The sequence below is a fragment of the Ictalurus furcatus genome, unplaced genomic scaffold (genome assembly GCF_023375685.1).
Source record: "Ictalurus furcatus strain D&B unplaced genomic scaffold, Billie_1.0 scf1, whole genome shotgun sequence".
NCBI lineage: Eukaryota > Metazoa > Chordata > Actinopteri > Siluriformes > Ictaluridae > Ictalurus > Ictalurus furcatus.
The window spans coordinates 1915414-1925671 of NW_026521050.1; the positions used below are offsets into that span (position 1 = coordinate 1915414).

Consider the following 10258-nt stretch of genomic DNA (forward strand, 5'->3'; position numbering starts at 1 on the left):
CAGCTCGTGCAGGCCGCTTAATTAGCTGATGACTTGAATCAGGTGAGTTTGGTGCAGGTTCTAATTGAACATCCTCAGGAGTGTAAAGAAGCCTCTCTCTAATATCTTTCTTACCGGTTCAACTCCAACTTCATCACCACCCCAAGAAAGCACTGCATGTTAGTAGTGTTCAGGGTCAGTATCTAAACTGATAGTCTATTCACACACACTAGCACTAATACACTTCACATCCAGTATTTCCTTCTCTAATGTAGTGGGTTCACTGGTAACAGGTTTGTCTGATTAGTATTCTGGAGAAGGTTAACAATGTCGGTGTGTTGGTTTGGAGTTGTAGTTTGTGTTTGCCATGTTTGTAGTCTGAGGTGCATTCTGGGAAACGGAGTCGCTGGTTTGCTGTGACATGACAATGACACTTGAGAGTTTACTGTTCAAGACTCAGAATTACTATACATTACTATAATTAGCATCAAGCTGCACATGACATTTTATGAAAGTAGTACTATGTTTTTTCTCATTTACCGGTACCTCATACAGTCAAAAGGTTATTGAATTTTAATTATTTTTCTTAAAAATAAAATTAAAAAATGTAAAAACTGAGTTGTGTCGTGGAAATTAGACAACACTTGCAGACTCGTCCTCTGAGGTGAAAAAGGTTTATTACAGAAAGATGGTTAATACAGCATAGAAGAAGTATCCCAGAAGACAAAAAAATTTACATGATCATCCTGTTTACAACGTTTACAGCCAGGCTCTTAATGCATGCTGTTACCTTCTTGAGCATCAGTGAATGTTTGCACCTTTTGGAATAGTCGTGTACGAGTCCCTCGGTTGTCCTCAGTGTGAAAAGATGGATCGGAACATCATATAACCGCTACTGGAAAGGGCTAAAATATGCAGGAAAAGCAAAGTATGTGAAGGACCTGGAGGATTTTTCTGAAGAACAGTGGGCAGTTTAACTGCTCAGGACAAACAAGGGACTCATGAACAACTATCATAACACATAAAAAGAGTCGTGGATCATTCAGGTAACGACACACAGTATTAAGAATCAAACGTGTGTAAACTTTTGAATGGGGTAATTTTGATTAATTCAGCTATTATCTTGTGGACTATATGTAAACATCTGTTATGTGAAATAGCTTATTCATGGTGGTACTAAATAAGAAACTTAGGATTTTTATGATCAATCTTATTTTGTTAAGAGTATTAAGATTTCGTAGATTCTGCAAGGGGTATGTAAACTTCCGACCGCAACTGTATAGCCACCCAGCTACCAACACACACACACACACAATTTCAACCACTTAAAAACAGCAAGGACTTTTATAAACAATCAAAAATAGACTATAATATGAACATTTTAACAAATTAACAAAGACACCACAGTTAAAACACTCTAAATACCTTCTTTTTGCAAAAGTTTTCAAAAGTCTTCTCTTGCGCCCGCACTCTCGATCTGATGCCAGCTGGAGCCACCTCTTCATGGTCCCCTCAACCTCCATCTCTGCAGCTTTAGCCGTGAAGAGGTTTCTATGAACATTGGAAGAAAGCAATACATATCGTAAGGTTATTATGAATCTTAAGCATTAATTACGTTTATACCATGGTCAGTGTGAATATTGGATTCTGATTGGCTGGAAGGTGTGCATTATAACCGTTTATTGCACAGGTAGTTCCAGTCAGTTTGATCACTGTGAGCATTTCTAAATCAACGCGCAGCCTACATGCACACACAAATACACACACACACGCACATACACTCGAGCACACAGAGACATTCGTGAACACACATTCGTACACACAGACACTTCTTGCCGGCGCTGTCTGCAACTTTAACAAAAAAAATAGCTTTGCTGGTGAAAAGTTACATTATATTTCTCAGCAATGAGGTGTTACCATCACTGTTTGTGAAGTAATTCAACTCTCAGTTTTACTACACTACTGCTGCGCAACACTGACTATGTTTACATGGACAGCAGTAATCTAATTATTCACCTTACTCTGAGTAAGATAATAATGTGATTAAGGTGTTTACATGAGTCGCTTTTAGAATACTCCTGTCATGTTCCCATTTTACATGTTATAGAACATAATTAGATTAACAGCCCGCGTCATTACGTCACCGCGCCACGCCGTCCGACGTCCCTCCAGAATTTCACGTATCAACATACAGTTCGTCTTCGTTATGGTATAGTATACAGTTTTGGGTGTTTTTATTTAATTTTTTTATGAACGCTTTAAGCGCAGTTATTTTTTTGTCATGCTGTACGTGCAAATAGACAACTGCTTGAAGCCGTGAGCTGCATCCCAAACCGTGCACTTAGCGTCTCCATAGTAGCCGAGATAGATGTATTTTCCCCACTACAGGCCTATAGTAGGCAAGTATGCGGTTTGGGACGCAGCCGTGCTCTCTTGTTCGCCGTAAAATGTTGAGCACTGCCGTGTGTGTACGTGTCCTGTCGCAAAATGTGGTGAAAACTCACACGACGTTAATAATGTGATTCAGGTGTTTACATGTCTGTAATACACGTTGATAATGCGACTAAAACAGGAGTACTCGACATGTCTTAATTCGATTAGTGCTTACTTCGAGTAACTTGACTTTAATCAGATTAAGGTAATTAAAAATTGCTGTTTACATGGTAGTTTCTTAATCAAAGTATCGTCTTAATCGGGTTAACAGTGGATTGTTGTTGTCCATGTAAACGCACTGACTGACTGCTGAGAGGCACATGATGCAGGTAATTCATATATGCTTAATCTCTCTGTCTCTGATAGATATCGGTCAATTCATTCAAATAAATGTAATCTCATCACACTACTTTATCTCTGTGTCTGATTTATATCGGGCAAAATTCCAGATCTAACGACCTAACTAATAGAAATTAACGGTTATTTTAAACTTCTAATCAAAGTTTGTGCTTCTAAAATCAATGACAGCTTTAATGTTATTAATTGTGGAAAGACCATGGTATAAGCGGGGTAATCCATGGCTAGGTGACGATTTGAACGAGTGGTTCTTTTCCTCCACATCATGCACTAAAATCGTTTAATGCACATCTAGCTATTACCCCTTACATATCATCTGAGAGAGACAGCTAATTCTGTATGTAAACAGATATACCTACCAATCACGACCTCTCCGAGTTGGAGAGTGGCCAGTGAAGTCTTTCCATTGACTCCCCTCCAATTGAGGTTCTTTGCCAGGGAGTTAGCAATCACCCTCTTCAATATGCGCCAGGTGCAGTCAAGCACATCTGCCCTGTCAATAAGCGCCAACCAGTTTACCTGAAACCGATGATTTTTAAAACAATAATATAATATAAAATAATATAAAATATATATAATTAATAAGAATGTATTGCCTTGTCAACTGTGTCAGTGCTCCTCACTACTTCTGCAGTTACCCTGCCCTGTGTGCTTTCCATGTTTTGCTCCTCTACCAAAGATTAGGTCATAACTGTTCCCTCGTATCAAAGTGGTGTTGAATGTTGTGCTTTGAGTACGAGTGTGTCACCTTGAGAAAACAAACACTCTCAGTAGCTGTGTAATTGTGCAAGCAATTGTTAACAAAAAAAGAAAAAAATTCTCACCAGTTTTTGCTTGCAATCTGGGCTCTGTTGCATCCTTTGCTCCAGACTATGCAGTTGAGGAAGATCTTGCAGGGCAGTAAATCTTCATCAGTATCCAAAGACTGCACCTGGAACACCTGTAGTTGAAGCAAGCTCAGTGGTTTGTTGGTCCAGCACCATCTCTAATTTAGTCAACACCTCCCTCAGCATGGCTATGGTAAAGAAGTTAACAATATTTACAAATGATACACACTACAAAACTGTACAACTCCATCCTCAGTCTTATTCCTAACCGACACAAATTCCAGTAAGATGGCTGAGTGGAAATCACGGTTAATTAATACCTACAAAAGAAAGTCAATCAGAAAGCAGGAGAATACTTGGTACTGCCGGTACTGAAAAAAAAACTTATCGTATCATTCTTTTTAAAATTTTAGTATCAACTTGGTACAGATACTTTTGACATCACAACTTACCAATTACAACATCCTTGAATTGCAGGGATGCCAAGGATATTTTCCCATTCATTTGTAACAGATAGCTGCACAGTGACAGGGGTGGCTGTGGATCAGGTGGTAGAGCGGGTTATCCACCAATCGTAGGGTTGGCGGTTTGATTCCCAGCCAGCATGACTCCACATGCCAAAGTGTCCTTGGGTAAGACACTGAACCCCAAGTTGCTCCCGATGGCAAGTTAGCGCCTTGCATGGCAGCTCTGCTACCGTTGGTGTGTGAATGGGTAAATGAGACACAGTGTAAAGCACTTTGGATAAAAGCGCTATATAAGTGCGCCATTTACCATTTTACCATTTAGTGACGCAGAAGCGAAGTCCGTTCCATTCCGTGGTGTTTTAATTAACGGAAGTAAAAAAAGAGATGAAGAGAAGGGTGGGGTCTTAGGAAGCAATGAAAAGAACAGGTGACTAGGTGAGAGAAAGCGGGACGCGGAAATGAGAGCCAGGTGGGAATGGCGGAACTGATGGTGTGCGTTTGCCAAGGACCATGCTAATGCTCTTACTGTGGATTATAACCTTGTGGATATTGATTCAGGAGGCTGGCGAACACTTCGGGAATATTCTGCCAAGGTGAATAAACGAGCGAGCGGAGTTTTGAGGGTTCGGAGGCACGTCACGGTTTTGAGATCCTTTCTTTAATACTTTTGTGGAGAACCAGTATGTTTAAATCGTTGGATGTTACTGTCTGTAAAGAACTCCGAGTGTTAAGCGGAATCTGACTGCCGGTTTCCCATGCTTTCGGGTTCACGAACTCCCGTACGCCTAAATCACCGCCATTGAAGTGCAGCTTTTAAAGTGAACAACTTTTTTGTTTTGGTTAAGAATTATTTTGGGGTTAAATGTTTTTTTTTCTGCCTTTTGTGTGTGAAAATTTTCTTTCATGAATAGAGCCTTGTTTCCTTATGGGTGCATTTATTAATCCCACATAGGGGAACTTTTTGGTTGTCATTATTTCGGTTTCTATGACTGAAACGATCTGTATTTTCTTATGTTTATTGCATAAATAATAATAAACTTATTTTGTAAGAATTGAGTAGCCTTATTCTGAGTGATGTCCAAATTATAAGTTATAAGTGACTGTTAATTTGAACTGTCTGGCATCCAAACCCCATAAGGTACCACGCTACAGAGTGGCGCCCAAATGGGGACCGAACCGTAAGATTTAGAAAGTTTAGTTGGGGTACTGAACTTAACAGACTTGGACATTTGCGTTATTGATGGACTTGACCATTGTTAATTATTGTGAAATACAGTGTGTACATATATTTTCAGTTTTTCTGGTTGGTGTTTACATGAAATGTATGGTTACTGAGAACATTCAGGAGTCTGTGTAACTACTTGCTGCTCTGTATTGTTTCTCTTATTCCCTGGCCATGTCTACCCCTACCCCTTGAATCAAGCGCATCATTACTCTTGTCTTCTTGATGAAGGAAAGAGCCAGGCTCCCACGTTCAGTGGAAAAGCAGAGACTGCCTGTGATTTTGCAAGCAGCTGTTATCTGCCTTGCTACAAAAGCTCAATGGAAGGGAAACCGCTCCCAGCCTTTTTCGGGCGTAGCCCTCTTTAGCCGATAGGTGAACTTGGCGACCAGTACTTTACGGAAAATTTTCCAGTCACGCACAGAGTCTTATTGAGCAACAAAAGAGCCAGGCTTCCCCTTTCTGTGGAAAACCAGAGACTCCCTTTCATTTTGTAAGCAAATGTTAACTGCTTTGCTACAAAAGCACAAAAGAAGGAAATCTGCTCTGTCCAAGGTCTCGCTTTCCGGCTGTTCCTAGAGGACCTGATCCTACCGTGATGACAACCGGTCAGTTATTAAAGCAAAGTTCAAAACTTCCAGCTTGCTTCTGCCCAGTCTCGAACCAGGGACCTTTCACATGTGAAGCAAACGTGATAACCACTACTCTACAGAAACCACGACAGGAGTGCCCTTTAGCTGTTGCCTATGGTCTGCTGATGAGAAGCGCACATACTTAAACTTTTGTTCAGCAGAGTTGAATTGCCTAGTGTGGCATTGGTGGTATAGAGGTGAGCATAGCTGCCTTCCAAGCAGTTGACCCGGGTTCGATTCCCGGCCAATGCACGGATTGTAACTTGGAGCTTCTTGAGGTGCTTTATGGTAGTTGGCACAAAAGGAAGGAAACACCTACCTGAAAATAAATGGGTCAACCTAATGTGCCATAGGCTTCTTGGCAGGCCTCCCACAACTCTTTCTGCTTCCCACTTGAATTCTTAGTGCTTCTTTGCTGTTTGTAAACACATCATTATCCGTCAGGGCACGTTTGACCCGTGAACAGGGGCGAAAATGTAAGAAAATGCGGTCTCTCCGTGTCTGTCTTTTGTTAGCGACAAGCTAGCATGCAAACTGTGATGAGAGGTGTACATTTTCCGCAATCAGCCATCTATATAGTCAATGTTTTATATTTAATAAGCAAATATGTCTATATGCTGATTGGTCTTAAGCAGCGTTGTCCAATCTTCAGCTTTTCGTTCCAATCTAGCAGGAGCCACACCTGATTCCAATTGTTGGATCTGCTGATCTTGTCTTTCAATAGACTAAAGTGTGGCTTCTGCTTGGTTAGAATGACAACCTGCAACCACACTGGCCCATTCTGGATAAGACTGGACAACCCTGATCTAAAGCAAATAACCACTGAGGTAAGTGCCACTTTGTGAATTCTGAATCCGTCATGCCGACTCGACGTCACTCGATGAACAGGGAAGGAACTGGTAGATCAGAAGACTTCCCACTATTGACGAATGGCAATTTCAAGTTGAGGGTGCGTTTGCTTTGCGTTTTCCCGCTTGGAGGTGGGGAATTACAAGCTGCAACCTCGAGTCAAGCGCATCATTACTCTTGTCTTCTTGATGAAGGAAAGAGCCAGGCTTCCACGTTCAGTGGAAAAGCAGAGACTGCCTGTGATTTTGCAACCAGCTGTTATCTGCCTTGATACAAAAGCTCAATGGAAGGGAAACTGCTCCCAGCCTTTTCCGGGCGTAGACCTCTTGCCGATAGGTGAATTTGGCGACCAGTACTTTACGGAAAATTTTCCAGTCACGCACAGACTCTTATTGAGCAACAAAAGAGCCAGGCTTCCCCTTTCTGTGGAAAACCAGAGACTCCCTTTCATTTTGTAAGCAAATGTTAACTGCTTTGCTACAAAAGCACAAAAGAAGGAAATCTGCTCTGTCCAAGGTCTCGCTTTCCGGCTGTTCCTAGAGGACCTGATCCTACGGTGATGACAACCGGTCAGTTATTAAAGTAAAGTTCAAAATTTCTAGCTTGTTTCTGCCCGGTCTCGAACCAGGGACCTTTCACGTGTGAAGCAAACGTGATAACCACTACTCTACAGAAACCACGACAGGAGCGCCCTTTAGCTGTTGCCTATGGTCTGCTGATGAGAAGAGCACATACTTAAACTTTTGTTCAGCAGAGTTGAATTGCCTAGCGTGGCATTGGTGGTATAGAGGTGAGCATAGCTGCCTTCCAAACAGTTGACCTGGGTTCGATTCCCGGCCAATGCACGGATTGTAACTTGGAGTTTCTCGAGGTGCTTTATGGTAGTTGGCACAAAAGGAAGGAATCATCTACCTGAAAATAAATGGGTCAACATAATGTGCCATAGGCTTCTCGGCAGGCTTCCCACTTGTTTTCTTAGTGCTTCTTCACTGTTTGCAAACACAGAATATCCAATATGACATGAAGTGCATTCACACTTATTTACAGTTAATGAGCTGACTGACACTGCATTGATTCCACAAGGGAGGTATATGCTGGTGTGTATGCACTTAGGTTCACTCTTAGGCAATTATTTAAATGTTCATCTGTCAGTCTTGTTCTGAATTTAGATTCGATCACGTTCATATCAGAACACGCTGCTTCACAAAGGTCTGTAGATCCAAATAAAGCAGATGCTTTGAGGGCAGCTTGGTGAATGTTCTTGTAGTTTTCTGGGTCTACAAGTCTCCAGAAATGTTGTGAATGTTGCTGAGATTTCAGCTGGATATGATTTTGGAGATTAATAACCTCCAACTCCATCTCTACAGCATTGACATTGAACAGTTCAGCCATCTGCTTTGAAATGTGATCCATGTCTATCTCCATGAAAGACGGCAACAAATGCCACACATATCTCAAGATTCTCAAAATCACTGAACCTTTCCTCAGATTCCTGCCCAAGCCTGGACAGGAGGTCACAATACTCGAGTACATCCAAAACTTTGGTTGCATTTGCATGGCTTTCTTTCTATCTTTACCAATGAGGGGAAGTGTTGCAATCTTTTGTTTTTCAATTGCTGAAGGTAAAATGACAGTTTTGCTTTAAATACCTTCACAGCACTGATCATATCACATATGGTTTTGTCTTTACCTTGTAACTGAAGATTGAGCTGATTCAGTTTCTCTGTCACATCAGCCAAGAATGCAAGATCAAGCAGCCATCAGACAACAGGTTAGTGTCCTCCCCCCCTTGGTTCCATTAAAGCCTTAATTTCACTCACCAAGGAAATAAAACGGTGAAGTACCTTACTCCTACTCAACCATCTGACTTCTGTATGAAGGAGATCGCCATACTCTGCAGAAATTTTGAATACAAATTCTTACATTCAGCCATAATCCAGTCCAGACATTCCGTCATCTGCTCCGTGCAGCACTGCTTCATACATGCTGTAGGAGAAAATAAAGACTTCAGATCATCATCACCACCATTATCACCATCACAATCATCGTCCTCATAATCGTCATCATCGTCGTCATTGTCATCATTGCCATCATTGTCACCCTCATTGCCGTCATCATCATAGTCACCGTCATCATCGTCGTCACCATCATCGTAATCATAATCGTCATCGTTCTCATCATCGTAATCATAATCACCATCATCGTCATCACCATCATCGTAATCATCATCATCATCATCATCATCGTCACCATCATCGCCGTCATATCATCGTCATTGTCATCATCATCACCATCGTTATCATCATCGTCGCCGTCATCATCATCTTCATCATCATCATCATAATAATCACGTCATCAACATTGTCATCATCATGGTCATAGTCATCATCTATCGTCATCATCATCATAGTCACCATCATCGTCATCATGATCATCATCGTCAACATCATCGTCGTCATCAACATCGTCAACATTGTCACCATGATCATCACACTCCAATGCCCTCCAAAACCCTAAAAAAAATAATAAAAAAAAACTCAGAAAACTTCTGAAACCCTCCGAAATGCTAAAAAACTCAAAACCCAAAAAACCCGCCAAAACAGTCCAAAAACCCCTCAAACCCTCCAAACCTGAAAAAACTCTCCAAAAAAAAAAAAAACCCCTCAAAACCCCAAAAGTTGCAGCTTTATTACAGATGTGTTGAAAATGTTTAATTTCTCAAGGGTTTACATTGGAGACCCCCTAATGGTCAAAAGAATAAAGACATGTAGAACTGCAGCACAGTAAACCTTTACTGTGTGTAAAGGCCAAGAAGAAATAAGCAGCTGATATACACATCAGATAAAGTAGTTCCTGAAGGAGCCGGGCCAGACTGGGACAGAAATTGGGACAGAAACTGGGTCTCACACCCACCCGGTCCTCCCCATACACAATAATACATGTTTGATGTGAACATTAATAAAGCTATTGACCTGTAGCTGCATGATTTCATGTACAGTGCTGCTGTCACGTGATTAGCTGAGTGTATATGGGCCATTGTTCCAGTGATGCAATAGAGACTATAATAATTAGAAAATATATTTATAATTAAAATCTACAAGTTAATATAGGAAATTTAAGTAAGACTAGTGAATTTAAATTCAATTTGCATATCCCTCATCAAAAAAAAGTTGAGCAGACACGACAGTACGTTTTTTTTATTCATGAACACGCATATGTACATAAAATTAATCAGATCTCTACACTTAAAGGTCGTAAACCCTGTTACCTCAGTGTCAAGCCTGTTACTTTGTGTAAACAGCATTACCTCAGTGTCAACCCTATTACCCTTGTGTAAACAGTGTTACCCTCACGTCAACTATAAAGTTTGTATCTCCATGTGGTATTCGTGTACTGTGAAGTATCTGGTGTTAAATTTTGGGAAAATGAAGAAAACTAAAGTACAAGTTACACTCTAAACACAAGTTCCATTAAATCATCTTCAGAGAAATG

General features: G+C 40.9%; 1 long non-coding RNA gene and 3 other non-coding genes across 5 annotated transcripts; 2 read left to right on the top strand and 2 right to left on the bottom strand.

Annotated features, from left to right (window-relative positions):
* Nucleotides 1-376: 376 nt before the first annotated feature.
* LOC128604680 (uncharacterized) lies at nt 377-5643 on the bottom strand. 2 transcript variants are annotated; one of them, XR_008385254.1, is made up of 3 exons: nt 3594-5643; nt 3129-3262; nt 377-1530 (listed from the first exon to the last, which is right to left on the bottom strand). It is a non-coding gene; the product is annotated as an uncharacterized LOC128604680 (long non-coding RNA). The 2 variants fall into 2 exon arrangements; XR_008385255.1 differs by having other exon boundaries at nt 377-884; nt 1405-3262.
* Nucleotides 5644-6097: 454 nt separating this feature from the next.
* Nucleotides 6098-6169, top strand: trnag-ucc (transfer RNA glycine (anticodon UCC)). Its single transcript has one exon. It is a non-coding gene; the product is annotated as a tRNA-Gly (tRNA).
* A 1201-nt stretch (nt 6170-7370) lies between these two features.
* Nucleotides 7371-7443, bottom strand: trnav-cac (transfer RNA valine (anticodon CAC)). Its single transcript has one exon. It is a non-coding gene; the product is annotated as a tRNA-Val (tRNA).
* A 96-nt stretch (nt 7444-7539) lies between these two features.
* Nucleotides 7540-7611, top strand: trnag-ucc (transfer RNA glycine (anticodon UCC)). Its single transcript has one exon. It is a non-coding gene; the product is annotated as a tRNA-Gly (tRNA).
* Nucleotides 7612-10258: the final 2647 nt, after the last annotated feature.